Consider the following 19,676-nt stretch of genomic DNA (forward strand, 5'->3'; position numbering starts at 1 on the left):
TATTTGTTGGGAGAAAGAACGCGAAACATGAAAGAACGCGAAATATGATTTTATTTAGAAAGCTTTTCTTTTTGGGTACTTTTTTGTATAGTTCAAATAATGACCAGCAGAGACATTTCCCTTTGGTGACAAGTAATTGATGATTCGAGAAATTTTGATTTTAATATTTAAAAGAGTTTAAATAGACTTTGTGCTTTTACCAAGTAGGAATGCGTTATTTGTGTTGGGTGTAGTGCACTTTGCTTCCACTACTTAGTTTCTTTTTACTTTGGTTTTCCTATTCCTCCAGTTATTAGCATTTTGAACTATGTATAGATCAAAGTTTCGTCATAGAAGATTAATAATGGAATTTACCATTCAGCACAAGAAAGTTCGGAAAAGACCTCAATATTGGACCCGTGCTTAAGCATGGGCAGACCGCTCTAGTAATATAATGACAAATTTCAACAATTTGTTGGCGTGATGGATTTGGCAGGTATAGAGTCAAAATTGCACAATAACAGTTGGGCTGCTATATATCCAAGAATGTTGTGGCTGCAACCATGCATGTTTGTAGAGATGTCAAGTGGTCAACATTGGCAATTATATTGGTTAACACTTGCAACAAAACCAATATTTGTAAATATATATATCACTGTAAAAGAAGATGTCGCCTACATATATAGTACGTACTCTTGAAAAATCCTAAATTTCATATACTCTTGAAATTTTCAAATAGTGTATCAACTTCTTTCTCCCATAGAAGCCATTGTAGGACTTGTAACCTATGCATTTCTACTCTACTTCCTATGGACAAAAAAACAATCAAAAATCTTAAACCCACTGCCTCCAAAAATCCCAGGTGGATGGCCAGTAATCGGCCATCTCTTTTATTTCAATAACAATGGCGATGATGACCGCCATTTTTCTCAAAAACTCGGAGATTTAGCTGACAAATATGGTCCCGTCTTTACATTCCGGTTAGGGTTTCGCCGTTTCTTGGCTGTGAGTAGTTATGAAGCTATGAAAGAATGCTTCTCTACCAATGATATCCATTTCGCCGATCGGCCAGCTTTACTTTACCGAGAATGCCTTTGCTATAACAATGCCATGCTTGCTGTTGCCAAATATGGCCCTTACTGGAAAAAAAATCGAAAGCTAGTCAATCAAGAACTTCTCTCCGTTAGTCGGCTCTAAAAATTCAAACATGTTAGATTTTCTATAGTTCAGAAAAATATTAAACAGTTGTATAATTGTGATTCACCAATGGTGAAGATAAACCTTAGTGATTGGATAGATAAATTGACATTCGACATCATTTTGAAAATGGTTGTTGGGAAGAGCTATAATAATGGACATGGAGAAATACTCAAAGCAGCTTTTCAGAAGTTCATGGTTCAAGCTATGGAGATTGAGCTCTATGATGTTTTTCACATTCCATTTTTCAAGTGGTTGGATCTTACAGGGAATATTAAGGCTATGAAACAAACTTTCAAAGACATTGATAATATTATCCAAGGTTGGTTAGATGAGCACATTAAGAAGAGAGAAGAAACAAAGGATGTTGGAGGTGAAAATGAACAAGATTTTATTGATGTTGTGCTTTCCAAGAAGAGCAACGAACATCTTGGGATGGTTACTCTCGTGACACCACCATCAAAGCAACGTATTCGTAAGTAAATTAATCTCTGCTTCTATTTTAACATGTTGTAGGAGACAATTTATCTTATATTTTAGGTTACTATATTAGTATATAATATCACTTTAATTTTTATAGACAGTTACATATATATTGTTATTTTTTAAATGGCTTAGCAATGTATAGATTCTTCTAAACTTTCAGTATTTCGAAGTAATTAAAACTTTAATTTATAGATTCAGTTAATAAACACTGTCACCGTAGGTAATGAATTTTTATATTTTTGATGTATTTTAACCAATTGTAGCAACTGATTTCACTAAAAGAAAAAAAGAATCTTTTGTACCTTTATAAAAGATCTACATATTTGTTCGATTGGACTAGATTATTTTCATTTTTTTTTCTTAACCCCAAATCATGCATACTAGGATTTGAACAATCATGCATCTTCATCTCTTTAATTTCTTCTTACACATCTTTTTAACTGTGCTTTTTCCATATATAGACTTTGGTCTTGGATGCAACGGACACACTTGCACTTCATATAAAGTGGGTAATGGCATTAATGATAAACAATAAGAATGTCATGAAGAAAGCACAAGAAGAAATGGATACCATTGTTGGTAGAGATAGATGGGTAGAAGAGAGTGATATCAAGAATTTGGTGTATCGTCAAGCAATTGTTAAAGAAGTATTACGATTACATCCACCTGCACCTTTGTCAGTACAACACCTATCTGTAAACGATTCTGTTGTCAACGGATACCATATTCCTAAGGGGACTGCACTACTTACAAATATTATGAAACTACAACGAGATCCTCAAATATGGCTAGATCCTAATGCATTCGATCGAGAGAGATTCTTGACGACTCATGCTGCAATTGACTATCACGAGCAGCACTATGAGTTGATCTCGTTAGCTTGTCCCGCGATGAATTACTCATTGCACGTGGAACACCTTTCAATTGCTCATTTGATCCAGGGTTTTAATTTTGCAACTACGACTAACGAGCCTTTGGATATGAAACAAGGCGTGGGTATAACTTTACCTAAGATGACAGATGTTGAGGTGCTAATTACACCTCGCATGCCTCCTACGCTTTATCAATACTAAGATGTTTTGTTGTCACGATTCGTTCTGATTTGTCCCTCAATGTTTAAAAAAAGAATTTTTATTTTGGTTAAGATTGTTTCACAAATGGTTATTCATCTACTTTACTAATAAGTGATTGTAATCCATAAATAATAAGAAGTTTGAGCCTCCGATAAGCATTTCTCGGGCAGAATTCTTAAGAATGAGCTTAGACCTCTATGGCCTAGCCTCTTCATGTTCTTGTTCATGTTTAATTTCAATTCTTTTCCCGTTTTATTGTTTTATATATTAATTTAAACCTCCTTTTTCAATTTCAAAGTAATGCTTATGACCTTTTACTCTAATATTCATACAGTTGTGAAGACTTAGACTTCAAGATAGGAGTTTAACTTATATGCACACATTTTACAGTATTTTATCAGTGTGTTTTAATATGTTCTTATTTTCTAGTTTAGTAGTTATAAAAAAGAAGGGGGAGGCCAAATAAGAAGGAAGGTTAGCAGAGGGTGTACCTTTATCCAAAAATTGCTTAGGAATAAGTAATTAATTAAGTTTGCATGAACGATTAAGATCTTATGTTTGTATGTTTCAGATACTCATATACTCTTTATCTTTGATTTTGTATAATTCGAATGTAAAGGAAAATTAAAGCAAATCAACCCAATGAATATAATAGGTAAACAGGTAACTGAACAAACGAAATTAAGTCACATTCACAACAGTAGAAAACATCAATTTACAATATCACTGCAAACTTGAGCTCTCAATCACAATGCCAATAGGGATCTAACCCTAATTAAGGCAAAAGTAGTGGACGAAACATACATTAACGCAAAGGGTACGAATGAACCAAAATTTTAAATAAACAAAACTTGAGCAATTCCATAGTATAAGATAAATTTTTGTAAGCTTATTAAAAAGATATAAATTTTAACACCAATTAGGCAATAAGCAAACAACAAGAAGAAAAGAATGACAAAAGAGTAACCTAGAGTAAATGGTAAATAACCCGCTATAACATGTTAAATTTCATTGTTCCTGGTGTAAAAAATTCACTACAGTGTAGTGTTCGTGTAAATAGCTAAAATCTAAAAAATATAACCTTTACATCGAAGGATTCTGATGGAAATCAAAACTTAAGTTGCTCGGACATAGGTGTGGGTATCCGACACGGGTGCGTATCTAGAGGTCAGATCCTTTGAGATGTAAATTCTAAGATTCGGGGATACGGATCATAGTACTAATTCAGATATTGATACTAAATCACGTAAGTTGTCCGTGCGAATTATAGCGCTTGGGCTGAATGAGCCCCTCCGGAGTCTGTACACCCCAGTGAGCGCAGTCGCTAGCGATTGTTATGTTTGGGCTGGATCTGCCCTGTTCTGTACTGAGTGACTGAGTGTGTCAAGTGATTGAGCATGCCGAGTGGAAAGTATGAGACATTGAAATTGAGTAGTCTAAGAGTGTGAGTACATGAGTTCATTTCTGAGATACCTTGAATTCGACATGCACGCATGACATACAAGCATAAAGATGTAGTTTTCCTCATGTTGTACGATATCATGTCATTCATGACTTCTCACACGTATCGGCATATGGGCATAGTGATGCATTTTACACTGGCTATCTGGAAAGAAAATGAAACATCTTATTTGTTGTTGAAAGGATTTTTGGGAAAATTACTATTTTCAAACTTACTGATATTATTTTGGCAACTTCGGTAAACGACTTGGGTTTTCACTGATATACTTGAAAGGCAGAACTATTTTCAGAAATTATGATTAAGCTGAGCATTTTATCTCTGAGTTACTTCTTTTATTACTTGCTTTACGTTGTTATGGACTGTTGTTGGCTATTGGTATTGGACCCGACCTTTGTTCCAGCTCGTCACTACTTTCAACATAAGGTTAAGTTTGTTACTTATTGAGTACATAGGTTCGGTTGTACTCATACTACATTGATCTGCACCTTGCGTGCAGATGTTGACTGTTGTTGTTACTATGATTGACGAGAGCTGGAATTGAAGACGTACCTATGTTCCGATGGTAGCTGCCTCTTGTTCATGGTAGCCTTAGAATATATAGATTTGTTCATGTATATTTCAAACAGATGAAGTCCTTTATTTCTTTTCAGCTTTTTTGTAAATTCTAAATCTTAGACGCTCATGATTTATACTACCAGTCATTTGGGAATGTATAAGATTTATATAATTTCTTTTACTTAATTGTCTTGTTAAATTTTATTGGAATTGAATAGTTGATAACTGGCTTACCTAGCGGGTTGAGTTAGGTGCCATCACGACCAATTGGATTTTGGGTCGTGACAGCTTTAGGGCAAGTAGGAACTTTGAAGATTTCAATACTAGAAAAAAACATGCGAATATATTTTTAACTTATAGATTGGCTCAATTTGATGTCACTGTTCAGATTTTAAATCGTTCTTCTTTTGAAATGTTGAAACTTGAAATACAACTTATAACGTCATCTCTGCAAATCATATTTATTTATTTATTTATTTATTGATGAACTGCTGCAACTGTGGAGAGAGAAAAGACATCATGTGTGAAGTATAAGACTACATGATTAAAATATGAATTGGATTTGGAGTTGTACCTCAGAGATTTCAAAATAGGTTATAGAAATGACTAGGTTGATGTTGGCGAAATGTTACTCTCCTAAAGACAATGTGTTTGTCTTAGTTGAAAGTATCGACATTTACTTCAAAATTTTGGAGGTTAATTTGATAAGTTTGTTATCTTGACCTTGTTGTAAGGAGAATTTCTTTTGACTTCGTTAAAGTATTTATTTGCTAGATCTTTGAGGGAAAAAAAGTGGAAAAAACGGAACAAGAAGTATTGTAAATTTATATTAAGAGATAAGAGAATTGGATAAAATGTAGCCATTCTTTCACCACTTATCACTCTGTAACGATCCGACCGGTCGTTTTGAGCATTTGCACTTCGCTCGGTAGTTTACGAGCATGAGTAGCTCTGTATGATGTATTATGACTTATGTTAATCGTCAATTTTGATTTTCAGGTTATTCGGAATTGATTTGGAAGAATGATTCTCACTTAGGAAGCTTTAAATTGGTACAATTGACCAAGTTTGACTTTTTAGTATTTGACATGGGATTGGAGTTTTGATGGTTATGTTAGCTCCGTTGGGTGACTTTGAACTTAGGAGCGCGTTCGTATTTTTGATTTGGAGGTTCGTAGTAGAATTAGGCATGAAATGGCGAAAGTTGGAATTTTGGAAAGTTTGACCTGGAGTGGACTTTTTGATATCGGGGTCAGATTTCGATTTCGAAAGTGGGAGTAGGTCTGTAATCTCAAATATGACTTGTGTGCAAAATTTGAGGTCAATCGGACGTGAATTGATAGGTTTCGGCATCGGCTGTGGAAGTTTGAAGTTTCAAAGTTTATTGATTTTGAATTGAGGTGTGATTTGTCGTTTTGATGTTGTTATATGTATTTTGAGGCCTCGAGTAGGTTCGTGTTATGTTATTGGACTTATCGGTATATTTGGACGACGTCCCGAGTGGCTCGGCTGAGTTTCGGACGAGGTTCGGAGCAAACTTGGGGTTAGTATTCTTGACTTACTTGTGATTATATTTCATGAATTAATCTTCGTTTTCGACGTTAGATTATCGATTTTTCAAGAGAAATTGAAGAAAATTTCAATAATTTCATAAAACGAAATTTCGAGTTTTGAATACCGATTCGGCATCGGATTTGAATGAAATTACTATGATTAGACTCGTAATTGAATGGATTGTCGAATTTTGTGAGTTTCGTCGGATTTCGAGATGTGAGCCCCATTGTCGACTTTTTGAGCGGAGTTGGGAATTTTCATAAATTGTTAAATTATAAGAATTGGAGTATATTTTGATTAGTTTGCACGCTGTTTGAACTAGTTTCGGATCGTTGGTTGGGATTGAGGAGATAGGAAGGTGTTCGGAGATTGATACGCGCGGAATGGAATTTCTTGAGCATTGTTTAGCTTGCTCGGAATTGATTCGCCTTGTTCGAGGTAAGTAACACTTCTAAACTTAGTGTTGAGGCTATAAAACCCCGAATTACGTATTATGTGATTGCTTTTGAGGTGACGTACATGCTAGGTGACAGGCGTGTGGAGGTGCACCGTGTGGTTTTTGACTCCGTTTTTTCTGTGGTACTGTGTAGTTACCTGATCTTACCTATAACCATGAAATTTCTACGTATTCGAGCTATTGAGCTGTGATCCATGCTAGATATCATGTTTAGGCTTTATGTTGGTGCTTTTAGGACCCATAGTGATCGTTTCTTACTGTCATCTTTCTGATTATGAGTGATAGTTATGGGATCCGGCTGCACGCCGCAGCGGTTATACTAATTTATGATAGCGCTTGGACTGAAAGAGCCTCTCTGGAGTCTGTACACACCCCTAGTGAGCACGGTTGATTATAGTGAGGGATGGATCTTCCCTGTACATGGATCTTGTCCGAAATATTATATACTTGGAGATGGATCTTCTCCACGGGCTAAATTTGCCCCTACTCAGTACTGAGTGACTGTTGGTCAGTTGATATATATATTATGGGATGGATCTTCCCTGGACCGGATTGGCCATATACAGTACGTAGTGGTTGAGCATGATGAACGGAAAGTGTGAGACAGTGAGATTGCGTACTCTGAGAGTGTGAGTAGATGATTCATCTCTGAGATAGATGGCATTGGCATGCACACATGACATACATGCATAAAGATGCATTTTCCTCATGTTGTACAGTATCACGTCATTCATGACTTTCACACATATTGATATGTGGGCATAGAGAGGTATTTCACACTTGCTATCGGGAAATAAAATAAAACATCTTATTTATTGTGGAAAGGATTTTTGAAAAAATTACAGTTTTCAAACTATCTCATATTTTTCGACGATTTCGGTAAAGGATTTGGGTTTTCACTGATATACTTGAAAAGCGGGACTATTTTTGGGAATTATGAAAAGCTGAGCATTTTAAATTCCGAGTTACTTCTTTTATTACTTGCTTTACATTGTTATGAATTGTTGTCGGTTATTGGTGTTGGACCCGACCTATGTTCCTGCTCGTTACTACTTTCAACCTAAGGTTAGGTTTGTTACTTATTGAGTAAATGGGGTCGGTTGTACTCATACTACACTTCTGCACCTTGCGTGCAGATATTGGCTGTTGATGTTGCTGTGTCCGGTGGGAGTTGGATTTGAAGATGTACCTGCGTTCCGGTTGTAGCTACCTCTTGTTCATGATATCTTTAGATTCATAAAACTCTGTTTATGTACTTTTCAGACATATGGTGTATTTACTTCGTACCATCTTTGTAAACTCTATTCTTAGAAGCTCATGATTTGTACTACCAGTCCTTGGGAAATGTGTCAGATTCAGATATTTCTTTACTTAATGGCTTTATTAATTGTTATTGGAATTGGTTAATTGTTAATTCGCTTACCTAGTGGGTTGGGTTAGGTGCCATCACGGCTAGTTAGATTTTGGGTCGTGACATATTGGTATCAGAGCTCTAGGTTCATAGGTTCTACAAGTCATGAGAAAGTGTCTAGTAGAGTCTTGCGGATCGGTATGATGACGTCCATACCTATCTTCGAGAGGCTACAAGACATTTAGGATATACTTCCCATCTTTCTTTCCTTATCGTGCGGCATTGATTCAGCTTGAAGCATAATTCTTTGAATTTCTTCCACGCATTCCTATGCTTATGTGAGCGCTTGGTATCAGCTGTGCATCTCTGACTTGTAATTCCATGGATGAGGTGCGAGATGTGATTTTGGTGTGCTAATGATGGGCTAGTCTGGAGGACTTGAGGCCGGGTTTTGACTCTAGCTTGAGCACGAGGATTTTGGTTGTGTGAGCTCGTGCTTTTGGGCTTATATGACCGGTAGCGTCCCTATGAGTGGAATTTGTGACTGTACGAGTGGCGGGATGGCTACATGATGAGTATGATGTGACTACGAGATGTTTCATACGGTTTGAATGTGACGAGAAGAGTATGCTTGAGGTGTAGAGAGGGCTATTGGGTGTTTGATTTCTGTCTTGACTTGACGTATTGGCTCGAGTTATTGGTGTGTTGAGGGAATCTTTCATGTTGGTTATTTGTGGAACATATTAGATTCGCATGTCTTGTTGATGAGTTCACGACCCACTCGGAAGGTGTGGTCTATAGCACACGAAAATATGAGAATCAAGCAGAATTCTAATATTTTGGCCGTAAAATGCAAAAAAGAGGAACGGTCATGGTGGGGCGGTGACTATGGTTCCTTAGGTCGTATTTGATGGCCCGAAAACATTTTAGGCTGTTACATCCCGTACTTTAATACTAGAATGAGTCGTAGTAATCCATATGAGCTTGAAAAGATTAAGACCATTCACGAGGTTATAGAGGATTTGTGATTATGTTATTGTAAGACCCCGTAAGTTTAACAACCTTGATACCGTTATATACATTTGATATTATATTTTGAGTGGAACATTTTTGTAAAAGAAGGTTTGAAAAATATGATTTTATATAGTTATTAATATTACTACTTTCGAATATTTTTTAAATTATAGACATATATGAGAAAGTTTATAAGATTTTCTTTATTGTAAAGATAGAAATTATTTTCTCACTAGAAAAGAAGGTTATCTTTTTACCATTTTTAGAATTAAGCGTAAGAAAATTTGTACTCTTTATATGATATTAGGAAAATTAGGAGTTGAAAAAAAAAATTTACATGGATATTTTAATAAAATAATAGTGTATGTATTGATTTTATATAATACCCGGTATTTATGGACTAGTATCATACAAGGTACCACATGGCCATGATAGTAAGGTGTGTTAAAAGTAAGTAGTATTTTAAGTAATTAGAGATAATTCTTAATTATGTGGGTAATTAGTAGATTATTGGTTAATTAGAGATTAATTAGTTAAATGATGAATTAGTGAATAATCAAGATCTTGGATAAAGCTTAATAAACCCTCCCAAATGTGGTAGCCCAAGAATATTGATTTAAGTGACTCTTTAGTCACATTGCTAGGTGGTACACTTTGGGAAACATGTAGGGCCCACATAAAGACCAACAATTTATAGAAATTTCATCACATGATTGTTGGAAAAAAGCTAACCATTTCTAAGAAAAATCTCACCAACGTTATGCATGAAGGCCATGCTACGGATGGAGCTCCAGAGCTCATTGGAAATTTCATAACACAATATAGTGTGTGATTTTGCAATTTTAAGGAATACGGTGCAATCTTTCTCAAGAATATCATACGAATTTTTCCCTACTTTGATCCGTCGTTACATGTTGTCGCAATCAACGAGTGTCAGAGGGATTGTCAAAAAAATCGATTCAGGTATGTTAAGGCTATCCCTTCTTTCTGTTTGGCATGATCCAAGTAACGATACGTAAACGTAATGTTATTCCATAAATGGTTCCACTCTTAGCAGTTAAGGATGTCTATGTTATTCATTATGATAAAGTTATATTCAAGCATGTCTAAGTATGTATCTAGTTCCCTATTGAGGTATTTGGTAAAGATGTTAATGTTTATAATATAGTGATACATGCATCTTCATGCATTTACCACCGTACTATGGCCGGTTGGGCAGTCATGCATATTCATTTACCACAGTGCTATGACCGGTTGGGCAGTCATGCATATTCATTTACCATCGTGCTACAGCCGGTTGGGCAGACATGCATATTTATTTACCACCGTGGTACGGCCGGTCGGGCAGTTATGCATTTAATACCAAGTTACGGCCGGTTGGGCAGTTACACATTTACCATCGAGCTACGGCCGGTCGGGCAGTCATGCATTTACCACCAATCTACTGCCAGTCGGGCAGTTATACATTTACCATTGAGCTATGGCCGGTCGAGCAGTCATGCATTTACCACCGCGCTACGGCCGGTCGGCCAGTTACCACTGATTAGTTTGACAGTCATGCATCATACGATACAGATAATAGCCTCAAAGAGAAGTATTATATATATAAGTATAATAAGTATGCATATACGGTGGCACTTCAGAGATTCAGGTTGATTCTTATATGTCTTTAATTAATGTTGACTTATGGATATGTTTCAGTTCTGCGTTACATACTCAGTACATTATTCGTACTGACGTCCTTTTGTTGGGAACACTGCATTCATGCCTGCAGGTATAGATAATCAGTTTGACAAGCCCTCATAGTAGACGATGTCAGCATTCTGTGCAGGATCGGTAAGACTCCACCTCATTCGAAGTACAACCGAGTCTATAAGTCATCATGTTAGAGTTTTGCTACAGACTTATGGGTAGGCCGGTACCCCGTCCCATTTGATGTCAAATAATCTAAGAGGCTTTGTAGACAGAGGTTCATTTTGTACAGTATGTCAGAGGCCTTGACGGCCCATATGTATTCATATTTTAAGAATGTTGGTTCATTGATACAGCGTTTGCCCACTTATAGTTATCGTTACAAGTAGTGGCCATGTTGTCCCATGATATTTAAAGGAAAAAAAATGAGTTACAGAGTGGTTCGTTCGGGCCAGTACGGCACCGGGTGCCAGCTATGCCTCCCCAGGTTTGGGGTGTGACAAAGTGGTATTAGAGCATGTCGTGTCCTAGGGAGTCTACAAAGCCGTGCCTAGTATAGTCTCACTTATGGGTGTGTTGCGCGCCACATTTATAACTGAGAGGCTATAGGGAATTTAGGAAATGTTAACCTTCTTTTTCTTCCAGATCGTGCCATAGAGTTAAGTCGTAAGAATTCAGTATAAAGCTTCCACCGAATTTTGTATGCACCAGAGATGCTATCACAATAGAGCTTTAAGGCGTAGATGTAATTTCTACCTATGGGGAAGGGAGGTTATGAAAGCGACAGAAGATACGATGCGATATTGAAAGGTAAGTAAGGTAAATGTGAAGAAGATACGAGATACTCAAGTACAAAAGGTTGTGAATAGTCGAGACTTCAGATATAGTATGAGTTTTAGTTTAGTTTACAGAGGAGACCCTAGCGAAAGTTTTATAAATCTCTAAGAGTTAACATTCGAGGACGAATGTTTCTAAAGGGGGGAAGGATGTTACATCATGTGCTTTAATACTAGGATGAGTCGTAGTAATCCATATGAGCTTGAAGGGATTAAAACCATTCACGAGGTTATAGAGGATTTGTGATTATGTTATTGTAAGACCCCGTAAGTTTAACAACCTTGATACCATTATATACATTTGATATGATATTTTGAGTGCAATATTTTTGTAAAAGAAGGTTTGAAAAATATGATTTTATATAGTTATTAATATTACTACTTTCGAATATGCTTTAAATTATACACATAATATGAGAAAGTTTATGAGATTTTCTTTATTGTAAAGATAGAAATTATTTTCTCACTAGAAAAGAAGATTATCTTTTTACCATTTTAAGAAGTAAGCGTACGAAAATTTGTACTCTTTATATGAGATTATGAAAATTAGGAGTTGAAAAATATATATATATTTTTACATGGATATTTAATGAAATAATAGTGTATGTATTGATTGTATATAATACCGAATATTTATGGACTAGTACCATACAGGTACCACATGCCCATGATAGTAAGGTGTATAAGGTGTGTTAAAAGTGAGTAGTATTTTAAGTATTTTGAGATAATTCTTAATTATGTGGGTAATTGATGGATTATTGGTTAATGGGAGATTAATTAATTAAATAATAAATTAGTGAATAATCAAGATCTTGGATAAGGCTTAATAAACCCTCCCTAATCATGAATAATCAAGATCTTGGGCCCACTCGGAAGGCGTGGGCTATGATAGCTCACGAAAATATGGGAATCGGGCGGAATTCTATTTTTTTGGCCGTAAAATGCAAAAAAGGAGGAATAGTCATGGTGAGGTGTTGACTATTGATCCTTAGGTCGTATTTGATGGCCCGAAAAAATTTAGGTTATCCAGGTCCGGGGGTCCCGGGCCCACTCGGAAAGCGTGGGTTATAGCATATGAAAATATGGGAATCAAGCGAAATTCTAGTTTTTTGGCCGTAAAATGCAAAACAACGAGGAATGGTCATGGCAGGGCTGTAACTATGGTTCCTTAGGTCGTATTTGATTGCCTGGAAAAATTTTAGGCAATCGGGGTCCGAGGTCCCGGGCCCACTCGGAAGGCGTAGCACACAAAAATATGGGAATCACGTGAAAGTCTAGTTTTTGTTTTTCGTAAAACGCAAAAAAATGAGGAACGGTCATGGTGAGGAAGTGACTATGGTTCTTTGGTCGTATTTGGTAGTCTAGAAATATTTTAGGCGATCCGGGTCTGTGGGGCCCCGGGCCCAATCGGAAGGCGTGGGCTATAGCACACGAAAATATGGGAGTTAGGCGGGTTTCTATCTTTTTGGCCGTAAAACGGAAAAAAATATGGAACGGTCATGGCGGGGCGGTGACTATGGTTCCTTAGGTCATATTTGATGGACCGGAAAGTTTTTAGGCAATCTAGATCTGGGGAGCCCGGGCCCACTCAGAAGGCATGGTCCAGGGCACACGCAAATATGAGAATCACGGCAGAATTCTAGTTTTTTGATAGTAAAACGCAAAAATACGAGTAACGGTCATGGCATAGAAGTGATTATGGTTACTTAGGTCGTATTTGATGGCGCAGAGAAATTTTAGGCGATCTGGGTTTGGGGAGCCCGGCCCACGCGGAAGGTGTGGGCTATTATAGCACACGAAAATATGGGAATCATGCGGAATTCTAGTTTTTTGGCCATAAAACGCAAAAATACGAGGAATGGTCATGGCGAGGTGGTGACTATTTATCATTAGGTCGTATTTTATGGCCTGGAAAATGTTTAGGCGATCGGGGTTCGGGGGGTCCCGGGCCCACTCGGAAGGCATGGCCTATAGCACCCGAAAATATGGGAATCGAGCGGATATCTTGTTTTTTGGCCAGAAAACACAAAATAAATGAGGAACGGTCATGGAGCGGTGGTGACTATGTTCCTTAGGTCGTATTTGATGGCCCGGAAATTTTTTAGACGATCCGGGGGGCCCGACCCACTCGGAAGGCATGGGATAGCACACGAAAATATGGGAATCGGGAGGAATTCTAATTTTTTGGCCGTAAAATGCAAAACAATGAGGAACGGTCATGGTGGGGTAGTAACGATGGTTCCCTAGATTGTATTTGATGGACCAGATAAATTGTAGGCGATCAGGGTCCGGGGGGGTCGGCCCCACTCGGAAGGTGTGGGCTATAACACACGAAAAAGAAAGGAATCGAGCGAAATTCTAGGTCTTTGACCGTAAAACGCAAAAGAAATGAGGAACGGTCATGGAGGGATAGTGACTATGGTTCGTTAGGTTATATTTGATGGCCCGGAAAATGTTTAGACGATCCGGGGGGCCCGGATGAATCGGAAGGCATGGGCTATATCACACGAAAATATGGGAATCGGGCGTAATTCAAGTTTTTTGGCCGTAAAATGCCAACAAATGAGGAACGGTCATGGCGGGGCAGTGACTATGGTTCCTTAGGCCGTATTTGATGGCCCAGAAAATATGGGAATCGGGCGGAATTTTAGCTTTTTGGTAGTAAAACACAAAAACAACGTGGAATGGTCATGGCGGGATGGTGACTATGGTTCCTTAGGTCGTATTTGATGGCCCGGAAAAAATTTAGGCGATCCAGATCTGGGGGTCCGGGCCCTCTCGGAAGGCGTGGGCTATACACACAAAAATATGAGAATGAGGCAAAATTCTAGTTTTTTGGCCGTAAAACGCAAACAAACGAGGAACGGTCATGGAGGGGCGGTGAATATGGTTCCTTAGGTCATATTTGATTGTCTTGAAATTTTTTATGCTATCTTGGTTCGGGGGCCCGGCCCACTCGGAAGGCTTGGGATATAACACACGAAAATATGGGAATCGGGCGAAATTCTAGCTTTTTGGCCCGTAAAACGCAAAAACAACGTGGAACGGTCATGGCGGGGTGGTGACTATGGTTCCTTAGGTCGTATTTGATGGCCCTAAATTTTTTTAGGCTATCCGGGTTCGGTGGTCTGGCCCACTCGGAATGCGTGGGCTATTATAGCTCACAAAAATATGGGAATCGAGCGAAATTTTACTTTTTTGTCCGTAAACCACAAAATATATGAGGAACGGTCATGGAGGGGCGGTGACTATGGTTCCTTAGGTCGTATTTGATGGCATGGAAAATTTTTAGGCGATCTGAGTCCGGGGGCTCAGGCCCAATGATAAGGCGTGGGCTATAGAACACGAAAATATGGGAATAAGGCGGAATTCTAGTTTTTTGGCAGTAAAACGCAAAACAACGAGGAATGGTCATGGCGGGGAGGTGACTATGGTTCCTTATATCTTATTTGATGTCTCGGAAAATTATTAGGCGATCGGGGTCCGGGTGTCCGGTCCCACTCGAAAGGCTTGGGCTATAGCACACTAAAATATGGGAATCGAGCGGAATTCTAGGTTTTGGGCTATAAAATGCAAAAGAACTAGGAACGGTCATGGCGGAAGGTGACTATGGTTCCTTTGGTCGTATTTGATGGCCCAAAAGAATTTTAGGCGATCCGGATTCCGAGGCCCCGGGCCCACTCGGAAGGCGTGGGCTATAGCCCACGAAAATATGAGAATCAATCGGAATTCTAACTCTTTGGTTGTAAAACAAACAAAACGAGGAACGGTCATGGCGGGGCGGTGACTATGGTTCCTTAGGTCATATTTGAAGGCCCGAATTTTTTTTATGCAATCCGGGTCCGGGGTCCGGCCTACTTGGAAGGCGTGGGCTATAACACACGAAAATATGAGAATAGTTTTTTGGCCGTAAATTGCGAAAACTGCGTGGAACGGTCATGGCGGGGTGGTGACTATGGTTCCTTAGGTCGTATTTGATGGCCCGAAATTTTTTTAGGCGATCCGAATCGGAGAGCTCGGGCCCTCTCGGAAGGCGTGGGCTATAGCACAAGAAAATATGGGAATCGGGAGGAATTCTAGTTTTTTGTCCGTAAACCACAAACAAACGAGGAACGATCATAGCGGGCGATGACTAGGATTCCTTTTGTTGTATTTGATGGCCCGAAAAGTTTTTAGGCGATAGGGGTCCGGGGGCCAGGGTCCACTCGGAAGGCGTGGGCTATAGCACACGTAAATATGGGAATCAATCGGAATTCTAACTCTTTGGTTGTAAAACAAAAAAACGAGGAACGGTCATGGCGGGGAGGTGACTATGGTTCCTTAGGTCGTATTTGAAGGCCCGAATTTTTTTTATGCGATCCGGGTTCGGGGTCCGGTGTCCGGCCTACTTGGAAGGCGTGGGCTATAACACACGAAAATATGAGAATAGATTTTTGGCCGTAAATTGCGAAAACTGCATGGAACGGTCATGGCGGGGTAGTGACTATGGTTCCATAGGTCGTATTTGATGGCCCGAATTTTTTTTAGGAGATCCGAATCGGAGAGCTCGGGCCCTCTCGGAAGGCGTGGGCTATAACACAAGAAAATATGGGAATCAGGCGGAATTCTAGGTTTTTGTCCGTAAACCACAAACAAATGAGGAACGATCATAGCGGGGCGATGACTAGGATTCCTTTGGTTGTATTTGATGGCCCGAAAAGTTTTTAGGCGATAGGGGTCCGGGGGCCAGGGTCCACTCGGAAGGCGTGGGCTATAGCACACGAAAATATGGGAATCAATCGGAATTCTAACTCTTTGGTTGTAAGACAAAAAAATGAGGAACGGTCATGGCGGGGAGGTAACTATGGTTCCTTAGGTCGTATTTGATAGGCCGTAAAATTTTTAGGCGATCCGGGTCAAGAGGGTCCGGCCCACTCGGAAGGTGGCACACGAAAATATGGTAATCGAGAGAAATTCTAGTTTTATGGCCGTAAAACGCAAAACAAATGAGAAACGGTCAGGCAAGGCAGTGACTATGGTTCCTTAGGTCGTAATTGATAGCCCAAAAAATTTTTAGGCTATACTGGTCCGGGGGACCCGGGCCCATTTGAAAGGTGTGGGTTATATCACACGCAAATATGGGAATCATGCGGAATTCTAGTTTTTTGGCCCTAAATCTCAAACAAACGAGGAAAGGTCATGGCGAGGTGGTGACTACGGTTCCTTAGGTCATATTCAATGTCCCGAAAAATTTTAGGCGATACGGGTCCGGGAGGCCCCAGCCCACTCGGAAGGCGTGGGATATAACACACGAAAATATGGGAATCGAGCTGAATTCTAGTGTTTTCGCCGTAAAATGCAAATATACGAGGAACGGTCATGGCATGGTGGTGACTATGGTTCCTTAGGTCGTATTTGATGGCCCGAAAAATTTTTAGGCGATCCGGATCTGGAGTAGCCGACCCACTCGAAAGGCGGCACACGAAAATATGGTAATCGGGAGAAATTCTAGTAGTTTTTGGCTGTAAAACGCAAAACAAAAAAAGGAACGGTCATGGCAGGGCGGTGACTATGGTTCCTTAGGTCGTAATGGATGGCCCAGAAATATTTTTGGCTATCCGGGTCCGGGGATACCGGGCCCACCCGAAAAACGTGGGCTCTAGCATACGAAAAATGGGAATCATGCGGAATTCTAGATTTTCGGACCTAAAATGTAAACAAACGAGGAAAGGTCATGGCGGGGTGGTGACTATGATTCCTTTGGTCGTATTCGATGTTTCGGAAAGTTTTAGGCGATCCGGGTCCAGGGGGACCAAGCCCACTCGGAAGGCGTAGGCTATAGTCACGAAAATATGGGAATCGGGCGAAATTCTAGATATTTACCTTATAACGCAAACGACGAGGAAAGGTCATGGCGGGGCAGTGACTATGGTTCCTTAGGTCGTATTTGATGGCCCGAAAAAGTTTTAGGCAATCCGAGTCCGGGGGGCCTAGCCCACTTGGATGGCATTGGCTATAGCATACAAAAATAGGGAATCCGGCAGAATGCTAGTGTTTTGGCCGTAAAATGCATAAAACGCCGTATAACACAAAACATCGAGGAATTGTCATGGTAGGGAGGTAACTATGGTTTCTTTGGTCGTATTTCATAGCCCAAAAGTGTTTTAGGCGATCGGGGTCTGGGCGGCCCGGGCCCACACGGAAGGATGGGCTATAGCACACAAAAATATGGGAATCGGGCGGAATTCGAGTTTTTTGGCCGTAAAATGCAAATATAGAAGGAACTGTCATGGTGGGGAGGTAACTATGGTTTCTTAGGTTGTAGTTCATGCCCCGAAAATGTTTTAGGTGATCGAGGTCTGGGCGGCCTGGGCCAACAAGGAAGGAGTGGGCTATAGCACACGAAAATATGGGAGTTAGGCGGGTTTCTAGCTTTTTGGCCGTAAAACGGAAAACAATGTGGAACGGTTATGGCGGGGTGGTGACTATGGTTCCTTAGTTCATATTTGATGGACCGTAAAGATTTTAGGCGATCTAGATCCGGGGAGACCGGGCCCACTCAGAAGGCATGGTCTAAAGCACACGCAAACATGAGAATCAGGGCAGAATTCTAGTGTTTTGGAAGTAAAACGCAAAAATACAAGTAACGGTCATGGAAGAGAAGAGACTATGGTTACTTAGGTCGTATTTGATGGCCCAAAGAAATTTTAGGCGATCTGGGTTTGGGGAGCCTGGCCCACGCGGAAGGCGTGGGCTATTATAGCACACGAAAATATGGGAATCAGGCGGAATTCTAGTTTTTTGGCCGTAAAACGCAAATATACGAGGAACGGTCATGGCGGGGCAATGACTATGGTTCCTTAGGTCGTATTTGACAGGCCGTAAAATTTTTAGGCGATCCGGGTCTAGAGGGTCTGGCCCACTCGGAAGGTGGCACACGAAAATATGGTAATCGAGAGGAATTCTAGTTTTATGGCCGTAAAATGCAAAACAAATGAGGAACGGTCAGGCAAGGCGGTGATTATAGTTCCTTAGGTCGTAATTGATGGCCCAGAAAATTTTTAGGTTATACTGGTCCGGGGGACCCGGGCCCACTTGAAAGGTGTGGGTTATATCTCACGCAAATATGGGAATCATGCAAAATTCTAGTTTTTTGGCCCTAAATCTCAAACAAACGAGGAAAGGTCATGGCGAGGTGGTGACTATGGTTCCTTAGGTCATATTCAATGTCCTGAAAAATTTTAGGCGATACGGGTCCGGGAGGCCCCAGCCCACTCGGAAGGCGTGGGATATAACACACGCAAATATGGGAATCGGGCTGAATTCTAGTTTTTTCGCTGTAAAACGCAAATATACGAGGAAAGGTCATGGCATGGTGGTGACTATGGTTCCTTAGGTCGTATTTGATGGCCCGAAAAAATTTTAGGCGATCCGGGTCTGGAGTAGCAGGCCCACTCAAAAGGCGGCACACGAAAATATGGTAATCGGGAGAAATTCTAGTTTTTTGGCTGTAAAACGCAAAACAAAAAAAGGAACGGTCATGGCAGGGCGGTGACTATGGTTCCTTAAGTCGTAATGGATGGCCCAGAAATATTTTTGGCTATCCGGGTCCGGGGAGCCCGGGCCCACCCGAAAGACGTGGGCTCTAGCATACGAAAATATGGGAAACATGCGGAATTCTAGATTTTCGAACCTAAAATGTAAACAAACGAGGAAAGGTCATGGCGGGGTGGTGACTATGGTTCCTTTGGTCGTATTCGATGTCCCGGAAAATTTTAGGCGATCCGGATCCGGGGGGACCAAGCCCACTCGGAAGGCGTAGTCACGAAAATATGGGAATCGGGCGAAATTCTAGATATTTGGCCGTATAACGCAAACGATGAGGAAAGGTCATGGCGGGGCAGTGACTATGGTTCCTTAGGTCGTATTTGATGGCCCAAAAAAGTTTTAGGCAATCCGAGTCCGGGGGGCCTAGCCCACTTGGATGGCGTTGGCTATAGCATACAAAAATAGGGAATCCGGCAGAATGCTAGTGTTTTGG

The 19,676-nt window shown here is 40.1% G+C and overlaps 1 pseudogene; it reads left to right on the forward strand.

The window, feature by feature from the left end:
* Nucleotides 1–705: 705 nt before the first annotated feature.
* Nucleotides 706–2,890, forward strand: LOC104104222 (nicotine N-demethylase CYP82E3-like; annotated as a pseudogene).
* The last annotated feature ends 16,786 nt before the right edge of the window (nucleotides 2,891–19,676 follow it).

The sequence above is a fragment of the Nicotiana tomentosiformis genome, chromosome 6, assembly GCF_000390325.3.
Source record: "Nicotiana tomentosiformis chromosome 6, ASM39032v3, whole genome shotgun sequence".
Classification (NCBI taxonomy): domain Eukaryota; kingdom Viridiplantae; phylum Streptophyta; class Magnoliopsida; order Solanales; family Solanaceae; genus Nicotiana; species Nicotiana tomentosiformis.